The 21605-nt window shown below is 49.9% G+C and overlaps 1 protein-coding gene across 13 annotated transcripts in view; it reads left to right on the forward strand.

The window, feature by feature from the left end:
* MYBPC1 (myosin binding protein C1) overlaps positions 1-21605 on the forward strand; it is a 1087780-nt gene that overhangs the window by 543659 nt on the left and 522516 nt on the right. The gene's annotated exons all lie outside the window — the stretch shown is intronic.

The raw sequence follows: 21605 nt of genomic DNA on the forward strand, positions 1-21605 counted from the left end.
GTAAGGAGAACTGAGGAGCTATGGAGAGCGAGTAAGGCGCCTGGACCAATGGACTGCTATTGTTGGAAGTGTCTGTTACGGCATCATTACGAGTTTGCTGGTAATTCAGGTGGAATTACAGTCAAACTCGTTTACCATTATTCCCACAGATTTACCTCAAGGTCACAACTGTTGGTAACGTGGCGTTAGGCCCCATTTTCATAGTTGATAGGACTCCATGGGCCGTTTTGTGTATTTACTGTGAGCAGTAATTCCGCCATGGCAAATCCGCCGATTTTGGGCCTTGAAGTGCTGGATTTCCCCCTAGCATCCTGCTGGAGGTAAATTCTCCACTGCAAGGCCAAAACTAGAATTCACTGTGCAGTAATTATATTGTGCAAAGTAACTCCATATTTCAAAACATCAAATTTAAAGAAATATTTAAAAAGAGTTGTGAGGGGTCAGAAATATGAGGCGGACAACATTTAGATGATTTCTCAAAATTTGCCATTTTATTAAATCATACATTTCAAGAAATGCCTCCCTATCCTTACCCTGATGAAGATTTCCCTCCCTAACATAAACTAAAGACAATTTTCTAACAGAGAATATCTGACCCTCACACTTATACATGAAATACACAAGAAAATATTTGGCAATTCACAACAACAGCAACTGCATTTTGTTATAGATTCACAGTCTCTCTTTCTAACCTGGGTGACCTCACCTTCCCGAGGTTTCAGGTTGGATTCAGTTTCAATGTTCAACAAAAAGAACCAAGGATATCCGGGATTGTAACAAAGTTCCACTTTAGTTCTTTGCACCTTCAACTTGTGCAACATAAGAAAGATTACTTTTCTTCTTTGACTGGATATTTTAGTCAATCAAATAGCATCAATGATAATCTTCGTCAGGATGATTTCCCACAACTCAGAAATGTCAAAGAAACACAGCTTCTTAATATCAGCTCTTCTCAGATCTCCCTTCAACACCATTAATCACAATTAGTATCTTAGGCAGGATAACTTCACAGCACGTCTACTTCCACCTGGTTTACTCTCAGACCAGGCCCACTTCTACAAGGATTTACCATGCAGGTCTACTCGCCAGCCTGATAGTTTTCCACAATCAACAGTGCTTTTGAAGTTCTAAATCTATTGGCAAATAAAACGTTACCGCAGCTTCAGCAGTTTGCAATTTTGTGACTTTCAGCAGCTTATCAGAAAAAGACAAAATGCACATTAGTTCTCAACAACTTCACGTAGGCAGGTCACTCTTCTTCAATGGATTGCTTTTCTCCCGCAGATTCCTCATCTGATAGATATTCCCTCCAGCTTCACTGCTTTGGAACATTTTGAACAGGGGACGTAGTGGACCTTGGCCCAACCGTCGACCATCTGGTCTTCGGCTGCGCAGTGATGTCAGGCATCGAATAAGTACCACGTCACAACGCCCCAACCTCAGTTGCTTTTTTCCGCATGCTAACACGCTTCTTGGGAACACAGAGCTTCGACTCTTTCAAAGTTTTCGTCAGGAAACATTGGGCCTCATTACGACCCTGCCGGTCCGGAAACAACACTGGCGATAAATCCGCCGCCACCGTTGTTTCCAGACCGGCTGATTCCGAGTTCTGCAGGTGGGAGGTGTCACTCCCACCAGGTCTGACCTGTGGGAGGCTATCCTCGTTACTGCTATCGGGTGGGCAAATGGGGGGCTCTGTTCCCCTTTCTATATCCCAGCTCTGGAGCTGACGAGACCACACTGGAAGCAAAGCGGTCCACTTGAGAAGTTCCCCAAAAGGAGATCACCCCCAGAACTTCCTGACAGGCCTCCCACTTGTGGTGATCTGAGCAAACTTGCAGAGCTTCACCCTTCACCTTGTGGACGAAGGTGAAGATCTTCACCGCCCTTTCCATAGGGCCTTCGGTGCATGGACTGGCATGTCGCAAAGTACTGGGTGTTGTGGTCCTCGCCCAAGCAGTATAGGCAGATCCGGTGCGGATACAAGAACCGACATGTGTCGGCCGTAATGACATACGCCTTGCCACTGGACGTAATATGCCTCTGAACCCAGCCATTGCCAATCCTTTGGCAGCTCGGTGGCAAAGCCCATGTTCCATTCCTCATGTCAGCTCCACCATTTCCGGGTAGTACAGGCCGGTTAGAGGAGACCATACCTCTCCTCTCACCCTTCCCTGGAGGCGCTTGCTATGCAGGCTGCTATGGTCTCTTCGAGGCATGCATCTTCAACATCTACTCTGCCCCCAGACAGAGAAGCAAAAAAAGTAGATGCCTTGGCAAAGAAGCCATTCACTTCAGGTAGCATGGCCCTCAAAGCTACAAATGGAAGGGGCAGAGGGGCTTCCAGAGACCAACAGACAGCCTCAACGGCAGTGGAGACCCAGCCTCCGAAGCCACTTTGATTTCCCCTCTCACAGCGCACCGGTTGGAGGATGGTTGATGGAGCATTTGCTCCAGTGGCGGGAATTACTTCCGAAGCCTGTGTTCTGCAGCTCATTCAATGGGGTTTTTGTCTGCCATTTCCAAGATAACCAACGGACAGACCGCCCCCACCTCCAATACAACCGGGACAGGAGCTCCAGGAAGGACTGAGAGCCCTGTTGCTCAAGGGTGCAGTGAAAGAGGTACCTCCCGGACCGAGAGGATCGAGTTGGTATTCCTGGTATTTCCTGGTGCCCAAGAAAGCAAGAGGTCTCCGTCCCATTGTTGGCCTCAGAACAAGTTCTTGAGGAAAGGCAAATTCAGGATGGTGACATTGAGAGAGATTCTCCATGCTCTCGAACTTCAGGACTTGCTGATGTACATAGATCTACAGGAAGCCTATTTCGATGTGCCAATCCATCGAAAGCACAGGAAGTTCTTAAGGTTCACTATAGGAGATATGCACTATCAGTTCAAGGTGCTTCCCTTTGGTCTTACCTCCGCCCCACGGGTCTTCACCAAGCTCATGGCGGTAGTTGCATCTAAGCTCGGGAGATCAGAGGTCCACGTATTCCCATATCTGGATACCCATGCTGATCCAAGGGAAGTCTGTAGTGAAGGTCTTGTCCAATCTACAGGACACCTGCTCACTGCTGCACAGGCTGGGCTGGTCCGTAAACTTAAAGAAGTCCCACATGACACCAGTCCAACGGCTTCAGTTCATCTGATCAGTCCTAGATACCCTGGTGGGGAAGGCCTTTCCTCCCGAGGAGAGAGTAGTCAGCTTGACACAGATGGTGGACTTGTTCCAGAACCATGCCACTCTACCAGCGGCTTCCTTCCTCCACCTTCTAGGCCTCATGGCTTCCTGCATTTTTCTACTGCCAGAGGGCAGATTGCACATGAGATCTCCTCAGAGTGTATGCATCAGTGGTCAACAAATTGTCCTGGTGGGTGGACTGCGACAGTCTTTTGGCAGGGGAACCCTACTGGCCTCCTTGGCCTCAGACCCGAGTTGTCACGGATGAGTCCTTGAAGGGTTGGGGCGCTGACTGTGAGGATTTGCAGGTGAGTGGCCTCTGGTCAATGACGGAAGACAGGTGACACATCAACAGGCTTGAATTAAGAGCTGTCAGGCTAGGCCTGAAGGCATTTGCCCTGTCTCTGCAGGAAAAGCATGTACTCGTTCTGATGGACAACACAGTGGCAATGCACTCTCAACAAGCAAGGTGGTGTGCACTCCCGCTCCCTCTGCACAGAGGATTTGATGCTTTGGTTCTGGTTGCTGGAGAACAGGATCTCGGTGTCGGCAGTTCATCTGGCGGGCACAGAGAACAACTTGCTGGATGCTCTGAGCAGGCAGAGCACGGTCTCACACCAGTGGGAAGTGTGCCAGGAAGTCCTAGAGGAGGTCTTCACTCTCTGGGATACCCCAGCAGTGTATCTGTTCGTAACGGAGTCCGAGAGGAAATGAAAACTGTTCTGCTCGAGGGAATTCCCAGTGAACAGTGCACTGGGGAATGCGTTTCTGGTGGATTGGACCTTCCCTCTGTTTTACGCGTTTCCTCCGATTCCCGTCATTCCATGGGTTCTCCGGAGGTTGAAGAGGTTTCGAGCGACCATGATCTTGATCGCCCCAGACTGGGCGAGGAGAACGTGGAACTTCGACCTCTTGGGTCTGTCCATCTGTCCACCTCACATGTTGCCTTGGCATCCGGATCTCCTAACCCAGTCAGAAGGCCGGATACTCCATCCGACCTGCAGAATCCCTCAACCTACATGCTTAGTTCTTGAGAGGATGAGATATGATGACTTTCATCTCTCTGAGGAAGTACTTGAGGTGTTGCTGTCTGCGCGCACACCATCTACAAGATCTTTGTATGTGTACAGATGGAAAAGATCTGAGGCGTGGGGCAAGGAACGCAAGATTGACCCCATCTCTTGCCCCACCACTACAGTGATGGAGTTCCTTCTGTCATTGGCCTCTGGAGGCCTTCAGTTCACCACAGTCAACGGATATTTGGTGGCCTTGTCTGTGTTCAAGAGATCCCGGATCAAGATTTGTTTTTTACGATCCCGGTAATTGCACAATTCCTGAAAGGTCTTGTAAATAAGTTTCTGCCAACTCCCTTTGTTGTCCCAGTTTGGGATCTTAATATGGTTCTTATATTTCTGATGGCGACTCCCTTTGAGCCTATGCACTCTTGTCCTTTACGGCTTCTCGTGATGAAAACAGCCTTCTTGGTGGCTATTACATCCGCTAGGTGGGCGAGTGAACCTAAGCTGTAAGCCACCCTTCCTGTGCTTTTTCCGGGAGAAAGTTTCACTCAGGGTAAATCCTGGCTTCCTCCCCAAGGTTGTATCAGAATTTCACTTGTCAGAGTCCATCGACCTTCCTGTCTTCTATCCTCCTCCACATCCTTCTAAGCAGGAGGAACGGTTACATCATCTAGACCCTAAGAGGGCTTTCAGTTACTATATTGCCAGGACAACAGATTTCAGGAGAGCTGATCAGCTATTTGTGGCTTATTCCTTGGCCCATAAGGGCCTGCCCATAACGACACAGACTTTATCCCGGTGGCTAATTCTCTGCATATATTAATGTTATCAGGCTGCTGGGAAGGAATTACCAGCAGGCATCAGGGCCCATTCCACAAGGAGGGTCTTTGCATCCACCGCATTGCAGGGGGGGTCCCTGTCCGGGAGATGTGTCGTGCTGCAACAAGGTCATCTTTGCATACTGGATGTGGCTGGTATTTCTGATGGCAGGGCAGTGTTGAAACATTTTTTTATATAACTTTCTGCTCGCCTCCTTCGTTACTGCTCTGGGAGTCTTATCAGATGAGGAATCTGCGGTAGAAAAGCAATCCATTGAAGGAGAAATTACCTTAGCGTAATGTTCTTTCTATGGATTCTTCTCCCGCAGTTTCCTCATCTCCCCTCCCATCCATCCCCGCTCAGGAAGTTGGTGGTTGGTGGGCACCTTTCTATTTCACGTTGACTTGGTGATGGTCCTCTGTGTCCATTTTCTGTCTATCTGCCACAGTCTTAAAACAAAGATTTTTCTAACGCTACTTGTAGTGTTCTTTTTCAATTGTTCCTCCTTCGGAGGTCTATAATTACTTTCCTTTTAAAGGGCTCAATAGCCTGTTTGTTCTCTTTGTTTTCCTATGCAGTGTGTGGTGCTCTGGAAGAAAAGGAGGAACTTAGGTTGGGGTGTAGTGATGTTGTTCTTATACGACAAATGACATCACGTCCGGAGCCGGCGACCAGACGCTGAGCAAGATGGATCGATGGTCGACAGTCGGCTTGATGTCCACTAGGCCCCCTGTAGAACCTTTTCCGTGGCAGTTAAACTGGTGGGAATATCTATCACATGAGCAATCTGCGGGAGAACAACCCAAAAGAACATTACGGTAATGTAATTTCTTCTTCTGAATATTCACCTTCTAGAAGGGCAGCCTCTTTGCCACGTTTGTCTTTCTGAAAAACCATTAACCAAAATGCCCATAAGGATGTCCTTTTAACTTTCCTCCTTTTGGCTTTGGCAATGTGAGATTTTATACCAGCTTCAATTCTATGGAACTATCACAATTAACAAGCTTCACCCGTTTTAGCGCAACCTATGCACTTCAGATTTATGGGGGAAAAGACCGTCTCAGGACAGGCAGCTCAAATCTGCTCTACTGTAGCTCTGGCGCCCTCTCTTTCCTCCAACTTCTGTGTGGACTGCCAGCAACATGTTTTCCTTCTGGTACTCATCCCACGGGATCTCCTCACCACCCTGAGCCTTGTCTCCTCCCAGGTGATCCTCCCGCAGAGCACCACCCACAAGGTCAGAATCAGGAAGTGTCTCCCTTTTTTCTCTGGCCACCTGGGAGGAGACTTTAGGCAGGGGTTTAGTGAGGGATCCGCAGAATTAATCACAGAGTCAAAACCCATAGCCTTTGCAATTCAGGAGAAAATAAGACCCACAAAAAAAGAGAGAATCCTCAGGAAAATATACTCCAAAATTATTCTTTTCTTAAAATTATTTTTTTTATATATATGTATGTAAACACTCATTCATATTCATTAATACCATTCCTATTACAAGATCACACATTTCTAATGTATTCTTACCTCCCACGTATTCCTCATCTGTGATATCCCTATCCCAGCACAGCTGTTCTCCGGACATTTTTCTTCAGCCAGGGAGCACAATGCGGCTCTGCATTGGCTCTGCCTGGCGCCTCTACGAGCCCTGTGCGATATATGACGTAGGGGCCAGTATATATAATGGTGCCATGCCCCATGACCTTAGTTCCTCTGTTTGCTAATTGGGCACACGCTCGTCGAGCTCAAATACTTTTTCTAAAAATGACGCCATGCCTTCTCCTTCTAACGCCTCAGGTCTTAGGCCGTATGTCATTACGTCCCAGGTCTGGAAAGAATCGAAGATACAACGGCCGAGATAGCCATGTAAGGAGCCAAGCGAAGGTGACGGCTTGCAGGCCCTACAAGAAGAGCGGGAGACATGGGCAGAGAGGAGCCCGAAACAATCCACTGTAGAGTGTGCCCTGGTGAAGGCGCACTACGGCAGAGCGAAGCCCCTTGGTGGGGAGGGCGGCACAGCACAGTGGTGACCCTCATCTGAAAAAGAACAGGGTACGAGTGCTACGCCAGGGAGGTGCAGGAGATTACCGCGTTCCAGACGGCCCTGAAGAGGGGGCTGGGCTCCCCACCCAAAGACGCGCAAACTGGGGGAGAGAGCACATCAGCCCAGTGGCCCCCAGGAAGAAGCTGAGCTCCCAAAGTGAAGGAGCACGCAGCGGGAAGGAGGAGAGGCCACCCGGAAGGCCTAGAACCCTGTAGGAGCTACCAGCACGGTTGAGAGTGAGGTAGGACCTGGGCCCCCTCTGTGGCCCCGCACTCTGCGGGGCGAGGGCAGTGAGAGCAGGGGGAAAGGCAAAGAGCAAGGGAAATAGAGTGTCCTAGGAGCCCCCATCCTGAGGGGGTAAGTCAAGACCTGACCCAAGTTCGCCTGGTGGCCTTGGAGGGGCCCACGTGGAGGGAGGACCGGAGAAGGGGGTCAAATGAGAACGGCTAGGCGCTACGACCCACGGAAGTGGAAGGGACGCTGGAGCCCCATAACAATAGTTCTGGGCCCAGGTGATGAGGTGTGGGCCCCCTCAACAGGAGGAGGGGCGTGTGCCTGCCCTGCCACTGCACCCAGGTCTACGGCAGGCCTGCACCGGTGGATGGTGAGGAGACACGTCTATGTAGCTGACTTAAGAGGGGGAAGAGACACAAATAAAGAACCCTAAAAGAGAGACGCAGCCTCCAGAGAGCAGCGGGCGACAATCAACTACTACATAGGAGAAGGGAGCCTTGGCCTCAACCCCAAGGCCCCAGCTTACCCGCCCAACAACCACAGGAACCGAGTGGTCAGTGAACAAGGATGCATCCCTCTGGACCCAAACAACCAACCTGGAAAAGTTTTATTTGTTTGTTTGTTTTATTATTTATAATGCGCATCATACCCGGGGGTAACAGAGCGCAGCAGTTACAAGAATATGCAAATCTTAGTTACAGGGAGAGAATATAATCTACATACAGGTAATTAATTACAAGTGGAATATACAGCTGTTATTATATACACGTGTAAAATACAAAAGGGGAATGTGCAAGTGATACAGAAATTATACAGAGGCAATATTTATGTACAAAGACAGGCATCTGAGAGAGGTAGTATATACAGGTTAGAGGTATTAGTAACCATAACCGGGTGGGCTAGGATACGTGCAAGTATGCTGACAGTAAAGGCAGTAGTACTTATCGCGGGAAGCAGGTCAGGCGTGAGGTACTTACTGAGCATAAATTATCCTTACTGGTCGTTCGATTTCAGCCATGTAATGATGTTGGATCTGAAGTTTTGGTATGTTTGGTCTGTTCTCAGTGTAGGAGGCAAGGAGTTACACAGTTTGGCTGCTTTCACAGGGAAGCTGTTCCCTACCGATTGTGGACCGTTTGAAGCTGGGTACAGAAAGGCGATCTCTGTTAGCTGATCTAGGTGGTCTCAGGGAGGACTGTTTGTGGAATATGGGTGAGCGACAATGTTTTTAGAAGAATTTTGTCATTAGTTGAAAGCCAGTTGTTCTGTCGGCTGCTCCAGGAGATATGGTCTCTTTTAGAGATGCCTAATGCCGCTCAAAGGGCATTATTTTGTAGAGTTTGGAGTCTTCTGATAGTCCCTTTGGTCGCTCCTAAGGACAGGGCATTGCAGTAGTCTCGGCCAGATAGGACCAGGGCTCTGGCCAGGATGATGCAGCTACTGTCAGAGAGAAATGGCTTGCCGGTGCAAATAAGTTAGCACGTTTAGGCCATGGAGGATGCTAAAGAGTTAACCTGTTTGGCAAATGAGAGGTTTGTGTCAAGATAAAAGCCTAGTGTTTTTACCACGTGTTCTACTTTGATACTGTTGCCATCGATTATAAATGCACAGTACTCAGAACCTAGTTTTTTTAAGTTAGAGGGGGTGCCCAGGATGATGAGTTCAGTTTTATCATCATTCAGGCATAGCCCATGCATGGCCATCCATGCCTGTATGATAATATGCACACTATTCACCAAGGCCAAATCCTTTTCATAATCCCCTGAAAGCGGGAGGAGGATCTGGGTATCATCTGCATAGTTAGTGTAGGTGATACCGAGATGATCCAGATCATTGAAGAGGGGCTTAGTGAAGATGTTATAGAGTGTAGGTGAGACGCAAGATCCCTGAGACACACCACAAGTAATAGGTATAGAGTCGGCAGCTGCTAGAGGCCAGAAAACCCTCATTGTTCTGCCATTTAAGAAGGATCTGATCCAGATAACAGCATCGTCATAGAAGTGTGTTGCTGTGACAAGGTGGTTACAGAGGATGGAGTGGTCAACCAAATGAAATGCAGCTGAGAGATCCAAGAGGAGGAGTAGGGCAGATTTGCCATTGTCTCTAAGCTCATCTACCTGGGTCTTAAGATCGACAAGGGCTGTCTCCGTTCCGTGTTGGGGGCGGAAGCCTGATTGTCTGGCCCCAAGAAGATGGTGCAGTTCTAGGTGCTTTTGAATTTGTGTATAGGCAACTTTGTCCAAAGTTTTTAACAGGAAGGGCACTGTGGTCATTGGCCTGTAATTGGTAGGTATAGATGGGTCGAGGGTGTTTTTTTTCAGGAGTGGGAATACCCAGGATTGTTTAAGGTTGGTAGGGATAATGCCAGTTGAGAAAGATGTGTTGATGAGCTTTGTTATGAATGGTGATAGGTCGCGGGCAGCATCTTTGATAAGCTGCGCAGGGCAGAGATCACCTTGACAATTGGAAGGTTTGAGGGATAAGATAATTCTTTCCACTTCAGGAATGGAAACTTTAATGAAGTTGAATTGGGGGGTTTCAGCAGCATTGGTATTCCCCGTTGTTTTAGTCCAATGCCTGAAGAGCAACCAAACCTGGAACAATCTCAACACTGGAAACGCAAATGGACATGAGGTTATCGGAGCTGTAAAGGAGGGAGCCAGAAGTCAAACTGAAGATGGGCGATTTCCAGAACAGGGAGCGTAGGAACAACCTTTGCTTCTTTGGGTTCCCGGAAAGAGAAGGAGAGACTGAGGGAGATATCAAAAGGTTGATCATGGAGGTGCTTAGGCTCCTGTTTGGCTCGGATGCATTGATGAACCCACGATTGACCAATTGAGGTGGATGGGCGGAAAGCCAAAGAACAATTCTGGAAAGGTTCCATTACTTCCCAGAGAAAGTAAATATTCTTCAGAGGGCTAGGAAGGTGGGCTCAGTGGCCTCTAGCCCCGACAAGATAACAATCTATAAAGTTGTATCGGCCTTCACGCTAGCCAGAAGAAAGCAATGCCCCCCCTGATGAAATGGCTCACTGAAAAGGGAGTGAGATACCGCTGGGGCTTTCCTTTCTCCATATCCTTTGAGCATGAGGGCTACTCGTATATCCTAATAACGGAGGACAACATCCAAAGGGTGATTGCTGAATTTTTGGTGAATGCCGGGAGGAGCATGTAGCAGTGGCCAACTGAAAGACAGACAAAGGATCCCCAGGTCACAGAAGTAAAAAAAAAACATAATCCCCCCACACCCTCAGGAGGAAGGGGGCCTCGCTAATAGCAGTGACGAAGAATGGTTTTGGGATCTAAGCTTACGAAGGCTAGGCGGAGGGTGAATTGAATAAGCAGCCCCTGTTGGGGCTTGATGTAAAATCGAGAAAATGAGGCGGGCACAAGATGGCTGGGGGGGTGGTAATGATATAATATGATATGACATTTATAACGCGCAAGTGTTTCAAAGCGTGACAAGGCAAGGGAGGGGAAACAAAGGGAGGACAAGACAACGATATTACTATGCCTAGTGACATTGAGTTCGCGCAAGTGCCGGGGAGAGGGAAGGAGAGGAGGAGCAAGTGCAGGTCACAGGATAAACATCAAAAACAAGTAGTACGGCCAGCAGGTTGCAGTGCAAGGGTAAGTGCATACATCAAGTGTCTCATAAGTGCCGATGAGGGGACTGCAGGGTTGCAGATACAGACCTAAGTGCATGATTGCCATGAGGCAGTGCAGGTGTGAAACTGGAAGGGCAGGGACTTGGCCAGAGATTCAGAGGGTAGCCAGGTGACCAGTGTAGAATCAGACAGTAGATCAGCAGGGAAGAGGAAGAGAGAAGGCAGAAGCTAAGAGAAAAGTATTGAGTTGCTTTCCAGAATCGGAGATGGTTCTGCTTAAGTTTCAGAGAGGCAGGGAGGCTGTTCCAGAGGGAGGTGCCAGCCAAAGAGAGAGATCTGCCCCCAACTCGTTGCTTGGAAAAGCGACTGACCCTCAAGGACATGGATGTGGAGGAGCAAAGAGCTTGAGTAGGAAGATATTTCCAAAGAGAGAGTTGGAGGTATTGCGAACCCAGTCCCCAGAAGGCCTTGTGGACAATGCAAAGGGTCTTGAACTTTCTCATTGCAGTCACTGGGCCTGAGGCCAAGGACAAGTCTCACAGTCCTGTTCTGGATGAGTTGCAGAGGACGGAGTGTGGAGGCATTCAGATTTAAAAAGAGGCTGTTGCAGTAGTCAAGCCTAGAGAGAACCAGAGCTCTGGAGACAGAGAGATTCTGGGTGAAGGAGACGAAAGAAAGCCTCTGAGAAGGTGCATTTGGTAGTTAGACTTCTTAGAGACGTCTGAGATGTGAGGAGAAAAGGAGAGTGTGGAGTCAAAGATGACCCTGAGGTACTTAGCCTCACAGGTCGTAGCAGGAAAAGGACCAAGGGAGGCTGGCCAGAGGGTGGCAGGAAAAAACAGGCGCAGATGTGCCGATGAGGAGGATCTCCGCCTTACTGGCATTCAGGCAGAGATATAGGCGGCACACCACTCCTGGATTGCAAACAGACAATCCGGGATGAGAGAAGCAGAAGGGGCAAAAGAGGGGAGCCTAAAAGCGAGCTGAGTGTCATCCGCATAGCACTGGTAGTTGGGGCAGAGAGCAGCAATGCGGTGGACCAGAGGTGCCAGGTATTGGTTGAACAATCAGGGAGAAAGGTTAGACCCCTGGGGAACACTACAGGTGGAGAGAAAAATAGAGGCGAGAAAGGACCCAAGTTGGACCTTGGGGTGGGGGGTCGGTCAGAGAGGAAAGAGGTCAGCCAGGCCACAGCCTGATCAGTGATACCCAGGTTATCACAGAGCCGGTTGAGCAGAATGGCATGGTTGACCATGTCGAAGGGGCATGGAGAGATCAAGTAGGACGAGGACAGAGGGAGATTAGCATCAAGGTTAGAGAGCAGGTCTTCAGGGATGTTCAGGAGAGAAGTTTCCATGCTTCTGTCTGCTCTGAAGCCAGACTGATGGTCATGGAGACAACCAACAAATTCAGTGTGAAGATTAAGCTGGGAGATGACCAGCTTTTCCAGGAGTTTGCCCAGGAAAGGAGTGATGGAGATCGGGCAGTATTTAGCTGGAAGGGAGAGGTTGGCTGAGGGCTACTTGAGAAGAGGGTGCACAAGAGAGTGCTTCAGCGGGGAAGGGAAGGTTCCAGTGTCAAAAGAGTGGTTACAGAAGTCGGCCAAGGCTGGGGCGAGGGTGTCAGTGTGGCCCTTGATGGTTTTGGAAGAACAGGGAAGAACCTGTTTTGATGAGGTTTTCATAGATCATACTTGTCTAGAGACCTCGTCAGGGGTGAATATAGGGAAAGCAGAGAAGGGGAGGAGGGTGGCCGTAGGGAGACCGGGGGAAGAGAAGAGAGTGGTGGGAGAAGCAGGAGAGGACGAAAGGGTGGATAGAATGTCCTGGGTTTTAGGGATGAAGTGAGAAGCTAGGGCCATACAGAGGGCCTGGGAGGGGACATAAGAGGTAGGGACTGAAGGATTGTCCAGTTCCTTGCCAAGCTGTAAGATGCCACAGAGACGCGGCTTGGATGTGAGCTCTCTTATTAGTGAGGACAGAGAGTCGGAATTGCCTTTGGAGCAGGTGACAGACCAGTTTCTTAGAGGATGTACAAAACGCCAACCATTTTCTCTCAGCCACCCTACACTTGTGTTTAAGGGTGACAAGGTATGAGTCGTACCAGGAGTTGCACTTGGTTTTAGACTTCATGCAGATCTTCATGACAGGGGCAAGAACATCAAGCGTGTCAGAGATAGCAGAGTGGAGCATGGAGAGGACTGTGTCAGGGTGTGAGTCCGCCAGAGGTGCAGGAGGGGAGAGAAAGATGTGGCAAAAGCCTCAACTGACACATGCTTCATGGGTCGAATGACTGAGAAGGTGGGTGGCAGTGTGGGGGTTTGCTTGGCCTGAGGGGTAGGGAGAGAGAGATGAGAGGAGAGGAGAAAGTGGTCACACCAGGAGAGAGGAGTGGTGAAAGGGTTAGAGAGGGGGAGGTCAGAGGAGATCAGAACATCAAGAGTGTGCCCTGCAGAGAGATTTGGGCCAGAGGAAAGAATAGAGAGAGAGAGAGTGAACAGGTCGCGAAAGAGTCCTGTGTCGGGACAGGAAGCATCCAGGTCGATGTTGAAGTCTCTAAGGAGGACAAGTTGAGTGGTCGAGGCCAGGAGGGAGGAAGAGAGTTCTGCCCACTTGGAGAGGAAGGAGGTGATCTAACCAGGTGGCCAGTACATAGTAGCCACTGTGAGAGAGTAAGCAGGAGAGAGAGAAAGCCTACAGACCAGGCATTCAAAAGAGGATTAGGCCTGCATAGGAATGATGGAGGCAGGAATCCACTCTGGAAAAGATCAAGGCTTCACCCCCCACCGCAACGGTTGGATCTGGGCACTGAGAGGATCTTGTAGCCATCAGGGAGGAGAGTGTCAAACTTGTGACAGAGCTAGCCGTGAACCATGTCCCGGTGAGACCAAGGACATCAAGGTCGAGTTCTTCCAGGAGATGGCAGATGTCAGAGGAGTGTTTGATAGCTGAGCAAGAGCTAAGAGTGGTGAGGTGGAGAAGGTTGCCATCCTTGAAAGACTTCTGGGGAGGGGTACAAATCAGAGGTACTCCCTTCGGAGGTGTAGAAGGAGCCTGAGGGTGGGCAGAGGAGGTAAGAGGAGAGGGCAAGGTTGCCGAGGAGGAGGAAGAGGGTGCCATAGCAGTGGCAGAGGGCAGAGGCAAGGAAGCCGAAGGAGGGAGAGAAGGAACAACAGGAGACGAAAGAAAATTAATAAAGCGCGGGAAGCGGGCGAAAAAGCAAGGCAGAACACCGATGATGGAAGAAGGTCCAGAAGAGGGAGAAAAGCATAGGCCAACACAGAGCAGTACACAGTATAAACAGCAAAAACAGGATAGTTGATTAGGGACCCTAGAGGAAAGAAGAGATCGGCAGAGATATGGAGCAATACAGCAGGACAGAGACCATAGAGGGGGGGCGAGCACAGCAAATACAGAGCGAAAACTGTGGGCAGAGAGGCGGCAGGGGGGAGGGTAAATGGAGGGCCAGCAGGGGTGCAAAAACACTCAGTGCAGGGGGGGGGGCATAGGTGATTGGCAAGCTGGAGAGGAAGGGCGCGAGGCACACGCGATCATGGGATTGCGAGGGAACGAATTGTGTGGGAACCGTGAACTAGGTACGTGCAGGCAAAGCTGGGGGGAGGCGCTGGGACACGCGATCACAGGAATGCGATGGACAGTGCAGGCTGAGGATGCATAGTGTGGATGGGAGGGAAAGGAGGGCGCGCAGAGGCACACATGATCAAGGGAATGTGAGGGAACTCGCGGGCCAAGGACGCACGATGCGAGAAAACCAAGAAAGTGGGGTGCGAGGAGCCGGCGCAATCTTGGATCGCATGGGACCCCACAAATTGGAGGCAAGCCAAGGAAGGAGATGGGTGGATGAACACACGCTCACGGGAATGCGAGGGGTCACGCAAGCCGAGGACGCACAGAGCCAACAGACAGGGATGTAAGGGGTGCGGAGGCAATGCAAGAAGGGATGTGAGGAGTCATGCACATCTGGGATGTGCAGCAAGTGCGGACCAAGATGGAAGTGGCATGCACACGGAAGCAATTCAAGGGGCCACGCAGGGAGAGGATGCGCAGATCAACAGACAAGGATGGAAGGGGCGCAGAGGTAACGCGATCAAGGATGCGAGGGGCCACGCATGTCAGAGATGCACAACGCGTGCGGCCAAGGATGGAAGTGGCGCTGGTGCGTACGTGTAATGGGAGAGCATGGTCCCACGCAGGGAGAGGACCAGGAAAGGGGTGACAGACTGGGAGGGGCGAGAGGGGAACTCAAAGAGGGGTGGAAGTGGACAGCGCAGGAAGGGAGCGACAGGGAGGGGGTGCACGCAGCCAGCAGGGGCCGGGGCAGAGGCAAGGTTGCAGGGGACACAGAAGGGGAAAGGCTCAGGAGAAGAGCTAAGAAGCGCAATGCAAGCAACTCCCAACCCCTAACCTGGCAGCCGCAGCCAGGAGGGTAAATCATCCACACTCACTGTCTGCGCCGCAGAGCCCTTCGTCTTCAAACACCTGTGTTGCTCAACACCGCAGCCTTGTCCTAGGAGGGCTTTGACGCAGAGGATCGGAACCTCGGTTTTTATAGGCTCGGTAGCGTGGATGTAACAAACGTGTTACGTGTCGTGGTCGGGCAGCGTATCCTGTGTTGCTCAACACTGCGGCCTTGTCCTGCGAGGGCTTTGCCGCAGAGGGTCTGAACCTCAGATTTTATATGCTTGGTAGCGTGGAATGTAACAAACATGTTACGTGTCGTCGTCGGGCAGCGTATCCTGCAAACCTGCGTTGCTCAATGCCGCTGCCTTGTCCTGCGAGGCTTTGCCACAGAGGGTCCGAATCTCGGATTTTATAGGCTCGGTAGCGTGGACATAACAAACGTGTTGCGTGTCGTAGGCGGGCTATGTATTCTGCGAACCTGCATTGCTCAACACAGCAGCCTTGCCTTGCGGGGGCTTTTGAGATATATTTGTTTGAGATAAATTTGATATATATAAATATATTGATATATATTGAGATATATTTGAGTGAGATATAGTGTGCTGAAGGGAGCTCAGGGAAAAGAGCTTGTTTTGGGGAGGTTCCGTGTTCGGTGAGGACCGCTGGTGATTTGATCCCATGCAAAGTGTCTAATCAGGAGTTTGTTAGGTGTATTTCTTATAAGGTTCAGAGTGTGCGGATGCAAAGTTGGTTTGGTGTCAGGGTGCCCCGGGCAGGGGGGCCACTCAAAGGAGTTGTCTCTGGGAAGGAGTCAATGATGAGATATTCAAACAGCTAAATAATGCCCTGCTTGGGTGAAATGAGTATCGGCTCTCTCAATGCACGAGGCCTCAACTCGCCAAATAAGAGGTCAATGGTGCTCCGTGAATTCAAGAGGGCACAATTGGACTGGATGTGCTTCCAGGAGACACACTGGCTGAGGGGGAAGGAACCCAGGTTGGTCCCAGGAGGTGGGAGGTGGGAGACAGAAAAAGAGGGCGGTGGCAATCCTGGTTTCAGCCCAAGTGGGATTTTTGAAGGAATCTGTCCTGGGTGATTCGAACAAGAGGTACGTGTTTGTGAAGGGTCAGCTATCGGGATCCTGGATCTTCCTGGGGTCAGTCTATGCCCTGAACGTAGGCCAATGCGAATTTTGGGAGAGAGTGAGGGACATCCTGATTATGTTTGTGTAGGGCCATCTTGTGGTGGGAGGGGAATTAAACATGGTCCTGAGCCTGGTGAAAGACAGCAAGTGGATGGAGAGGGGGACAGCCCCTAGTGCAAGGCGCGGATACTCAGTACAGTTTGGGCAAGTGAACTCATTTTTGGGCCTGGCTGACTACCTCTCCCCCATCGAGGAGGGGGAAAGACCATTCACCTACTTTTCTGCAGTGCACGATTAATTCTCCCGTATAGACCGGATACTGGTAGATACAACCCTGAAGGCACACGTTCTGGACTCACAGGTCTCCCCAATCCCATGGTCAGACCACAATATGGTAAAGATTGCGGTGGGCATGAGATGGACCTTGTGACAGGGGAGGAGATGGAGATGTAATGACTTCTTGCTGAAGGCAAGAGAAGTGCAACGGGAACTGATCACTGGGATTATTTCCTCTTCAATGACATCAGGGAGGTGGGGACCGAATACCTTTGAGACAGTGTTAAGGTAACGATCCAGGGGTTTCTGATCAAGATAGGTGCGCAAAAGAAAAGGGAGAGGAAGGAGAAAGAAAACACCCTCTGTAAAAAGATAGCGCAGCAAAAACCGAGTGGCGCCCAGGGGAAGTTCATATCTCCAGCTGAAGCAAAAGAGCTCCAACGATACAAAACCCAACTGATGGCTGTCCTAACACAGGACACAGAAAATAATCTTTTGTTCTTGAAACAGCAATATTACAAAAAGGGGGATAGGGCAGACAAGATCGTTGCATGGAGATTGAGGGAGGAGAGGATGCGAAGAATGATTGAAGAGATAGTGTCCGGGGAGGGCATGACCATCATAGACCCAAAAGGTATCGAAGAGGAGTTTGTGAAATACTATAGCAACCTCTACACCACAGAATGGAAGGGAGACGTGGCGCAGATACATTAATTCCTAGACGGGCTTCCCCTACCGAGGCTGGTCCCAGAGATAGTGGAGAACCTTGAGCGCCCTATCACTCTTGAAGAGGTTCTCCAAGCCATTAAGGGCATGAGGTCAGTGACAGCTCTGGGGGAAGATGGCTTCTCTATGAAGGTTTGCAAACTGTTTAGGTCACGACTGGCCCCATACTTAGTTAGAGTATTTAACGCCTGTCTGCAGGGGGAGACCCTGCCGCCCACTATGCTATTGTCGAGGATTGTGGCGATCCCCAAGGAGGGAAAAGATCTGTCCAGGTGTGCATCGTATAGGCCTATCGCCCTCTTGAACAGCGATGTTAAATGTCTGGAAAAATTCTCGGGGATGAGACTGCAGGTGGGAGTGCCAAAGATGGTGCAACATCAACCAGGTGGGCTTCATCAGGAGAAGACAGGGATCGGATAACATCTGGAAGACCCTGAGCCTCATACACTGCACACAGTCGGGGGACCTGGATGCCTATTTGCTATCCCTAGACTCAGAGAAAGCATTTCACCGGGTCAAATGGCCCTTCATGATGAGGGCCCTTTCAAAGGTGAGCTGGGTACTAACTTCCTGAGGTAGGTAGCAGAACTCTAAAACCAACCTAGGGCCAGGGTGTGTGTGAATGGAGGATTCTCAGAGATTTTCAGGTTGACAAGGGGCACAAGGGGTGTCTCCTCTTGCCACTTCTCTATGCCCTAACAATGGAACTACTAGCAATCGCAATTCGAGCAAACGAGCGGATCTGAGGCATCACGGTGCGGGATCGAGTTTAAGCTCTCACTATTTGCAGATGATATATCTGGGTTTCCCCTAACATTCAGTCCTTGCTCTCTGCTCTCCTGGCACAGATTTCAGAGTATGCCGCCTCTCAGGGCTGAAGATTAATGTTGAGAAATCATGCATTATGCCAATACTTGAGCTCAACCCCACCCCCTTGACTCGAGAAGGAGATTCCAGGGTATGAGAGTAGAGAAAAAGGGCATCCGCTACCTGTGCATTAATGTGACCAGAGGCTTAAATTATCTAGTCTCAGCGAACTATGACCCCTTCTGCGTGCAACTAACAGCTGACCTAAAAAGATGGGACCCCCGATACTGCCCTGGTATGCAAGGATGACCTCCATAAAAATGAACGTGCTTCCCTGTTTATTGTATCGATTTCCGGCCATCCGAAGGCGGCTCCCGGAGAAGTTCTTCCTAGAATTAATAGGAGAGCTCTGCAGATTCATATGGCGAAATAAAACCCCAATAATTAAAATGGCAACACTGACACTCCCGAGGGATAAGGGGTGATTTGGGTTCCCAGACGTTCGCTTGTATTACAAAGCGGCCCAACTGAGGGTGATACTCGAACACATGAGGGGCGACCTGAGAGCCTACTGGACCTACCTGGAGACCTGACGGCCCACCCTCTGATGGTGAGGGACTAATTGTGGTCCCCTCTCGGGTCCATCGCTGAACGCCTCAGGTCACACCCCACTATGGGAGTTTTTTGGTCCATATGGCGCGACACAGATGGTAACCGCTTATTTTCTACGTGACCCTCTCCCCTAGCATCAGTATGGGGACCCCCATTCGATTTCACGCTCCAATGGCTGGCGTACTTGCAGAAGTGGTCGGACATAGGTCTTGAGCGGTAGGGATAACTGTTTAAAGATGGGGCTTTCCTAGACTTGGAATCCTGAGTAGGGAAGTGGTCTCAGTCTTCGAGTACCTCTGCATCAAAGGCAGAATGGCCGACCAAACATGGGGTGGAAAAGTGACAAGGGAACTAACGCGGGTCAAAACGTTTCTTGATGTATCAATCACGTGAAGGGCATATTGTCCAGACTGTACAAAGCCATGAACGAGTCTTGCTTAGTGGGGAGACAGATGTGTCAGCGGTATTAGGTGGAGTTGGCGGGGGGAGGAAATCATGGAGGAGGAATGGGCGCACATTTATAAAGTCACTTTTCAGGGCAACTTGTTCACTTCTACAACAGAGCAGGATTTTAAAGTACTGATGGGCTGGCACATGGATCCCTTGAAGTGTCCAAGATGTTTGTAGGGGCCTCTCCTATGTGTCCCAGAGGCGGTAGTCAGAGGGCGTCCCTAGCCCATATGTGGTGGCACTGCCCCATGTCCAGGTGTACTGGGCCGAAGTGCTGTATTGGATGGACGAAATCACAGGAATCAAGCACAGCCTGGACCCACTGCAGATACTCTTGGGGGTCCTTGAGCAAAGCAGGGAGGGATATAGACTCCTCAGGATGTGGGAATCCATGCTGAGAGCAGGGAGGCTGTCCCTAGCCCAGGGCTGGAAAAGTGTGTCTCTCCCATCGAAGAACATGTGGGAAAGGAAAGTACACGATATTATGGTCATGGAGAGGCTTACAGCAGTGGTGCTTGATACGCTGCCTTGGTTCCAAGCGGACTGGGGTGCTTTGCTTTTGAAATTGTGTCTTGATGAGGGGACCTTGGCAAGCCCGGCAGACACATGAAGTGAACATGGGTTGAGGGAGGTGTGGCCTCAGAGGGAGCTGAAATAAAACAGTAGTGTTTCTTTGTTTTTTATTCAATTAGGAACTGACATCGACACACCAGGACGAGTTCATTGAGAAGAAGTTACAGGGGGTGAGGGGGTATGGGAGTTGCTTTCCATGTTTCTCTCTTGCAGTAGGTTTGGGGTGGGAGTTGGGTGAGGGGGAGACTTGGGTAAACATTAGGGCAATGGGACTGTGTTTTCCTTGTAGAATGGAGTTTGACAATGTACGTGGAATGCCTTGTTTCCTTAACAAATTTCTTTTAAAAACTGAGTAAAACAAAATGTCAATACATCGGAAAAATTAGTTGGGATGAATAAACGCGATACTTGAAGCATTCTTGGCGAACCCTGTCATTCCTCTGGTTCTCCGAAGATTGCGCCTGTTCAGAACAACAATGATTCTGATTGCCCCAGATCAGGCCCAGAACATGGGATCCTGAATTGCCCTCCCTGGCACCTTCCGAGGATTGCAGACTTGCTCTCCCAGTTGTAGCAGCGTTTCCTCCATCCAAACCTCAGCAGTCTGAACCTTCATGCTAGGCTACTGAGAGGCTGAGATACAAGGAGTGGGACTTTTCAGACGATGTGCTCGATATGCTCCTACGAAATCCATTTATGCCTGAAGGTGGTGTACATTTTCAAACGGGAGAGGGATCTGGATCCTTTATCCTGCCCACTGTCCCCTGTGTTGGATTTTCTGCGGTCTTTGGCCTGCAGATTGGCACTGTGAAGGATTACCTTGCTGCTGTTTTAGTGTTCAAAAGGTCCCCAGAACAGGACTCATTTTACGCAACTGTCAGACAAAGGACCGACCTCCCCAACCTCCTCCTCACCAATACTTTCAGAAAAGTTGTCCTTGGAACTGGCGGGGGTCTTCCTGCACAACTGCCGGTCTTCTGAGTACTGTCCCTTCCTTGACTTCCTCTTCTTGTCGTGTAAATAGGGCCTAGCTCCCTCAGAGGCCACCCTGACAGGAAGTGTAACCTATCAAAGGTGAACCCCGAGGAGCTAGACCCCCAAAGTACCAGGGAAAAAGCCTCTTGGGCACCAAAAAACCCTGGGTGAATTGTAAAGATGAATAAATGGCTGACTTCACAAGCCTTGTCCTTTAGTCTTGTGGCAATTCCGGAAAACAGATAAATGCAAGCAGAGGTCTAAAAGATCAACAGGATACAGGGAATGGCCCAAAGAGCAAAACTAAGCGTGGGTGTAATGACAGGAACGGGGTAGATCTTGAGACAAGGGAGAGAAAGACAGAAACTGAAGATAGGGTGAAAAACCCGGAAATAGTGTCACGGAAGAAAGGTAAGGAATGGATGTTAGAGGAGAAAGGAAACACCCCAAATCCAACAACGGAAACACCTACCGTGAGATGAGACCAAGAGGAAGAAAATAGTAGTTACCGGAGACGCTTACCAAGCGGAACCGGAAACTAAACAGGAGCGTTAGAGCAAGGCTCCCGGACGATAATAGAAGGAGGATGAAAAAAGAAAAGAAACTAAGAATTAAAGGAAGAGGAGTACGCGGAGAGTCTAGGAATAGAAACTAGGTAAGGTGAAGCAAGTGAACGGCAAGGGTGGTTCGGAGGGTGGTTCGGAGCGGGATCCAGACACA

Source organism: Ambystoma mexicanum, chromosome 12 (assembly GCF_040938575.1).
Source record: "Ambystoma mexicanum isolate Mex_15411 chromosome 12, UKY_AmexF1_1, whole genome shotgun sequence".
Lineage (NCBI taxonomy): Eukaryota > Metazoa > Chordata > Amphibia > Caudata > Ambystomatidae > Ambystoma > Ambystoma mexicanum.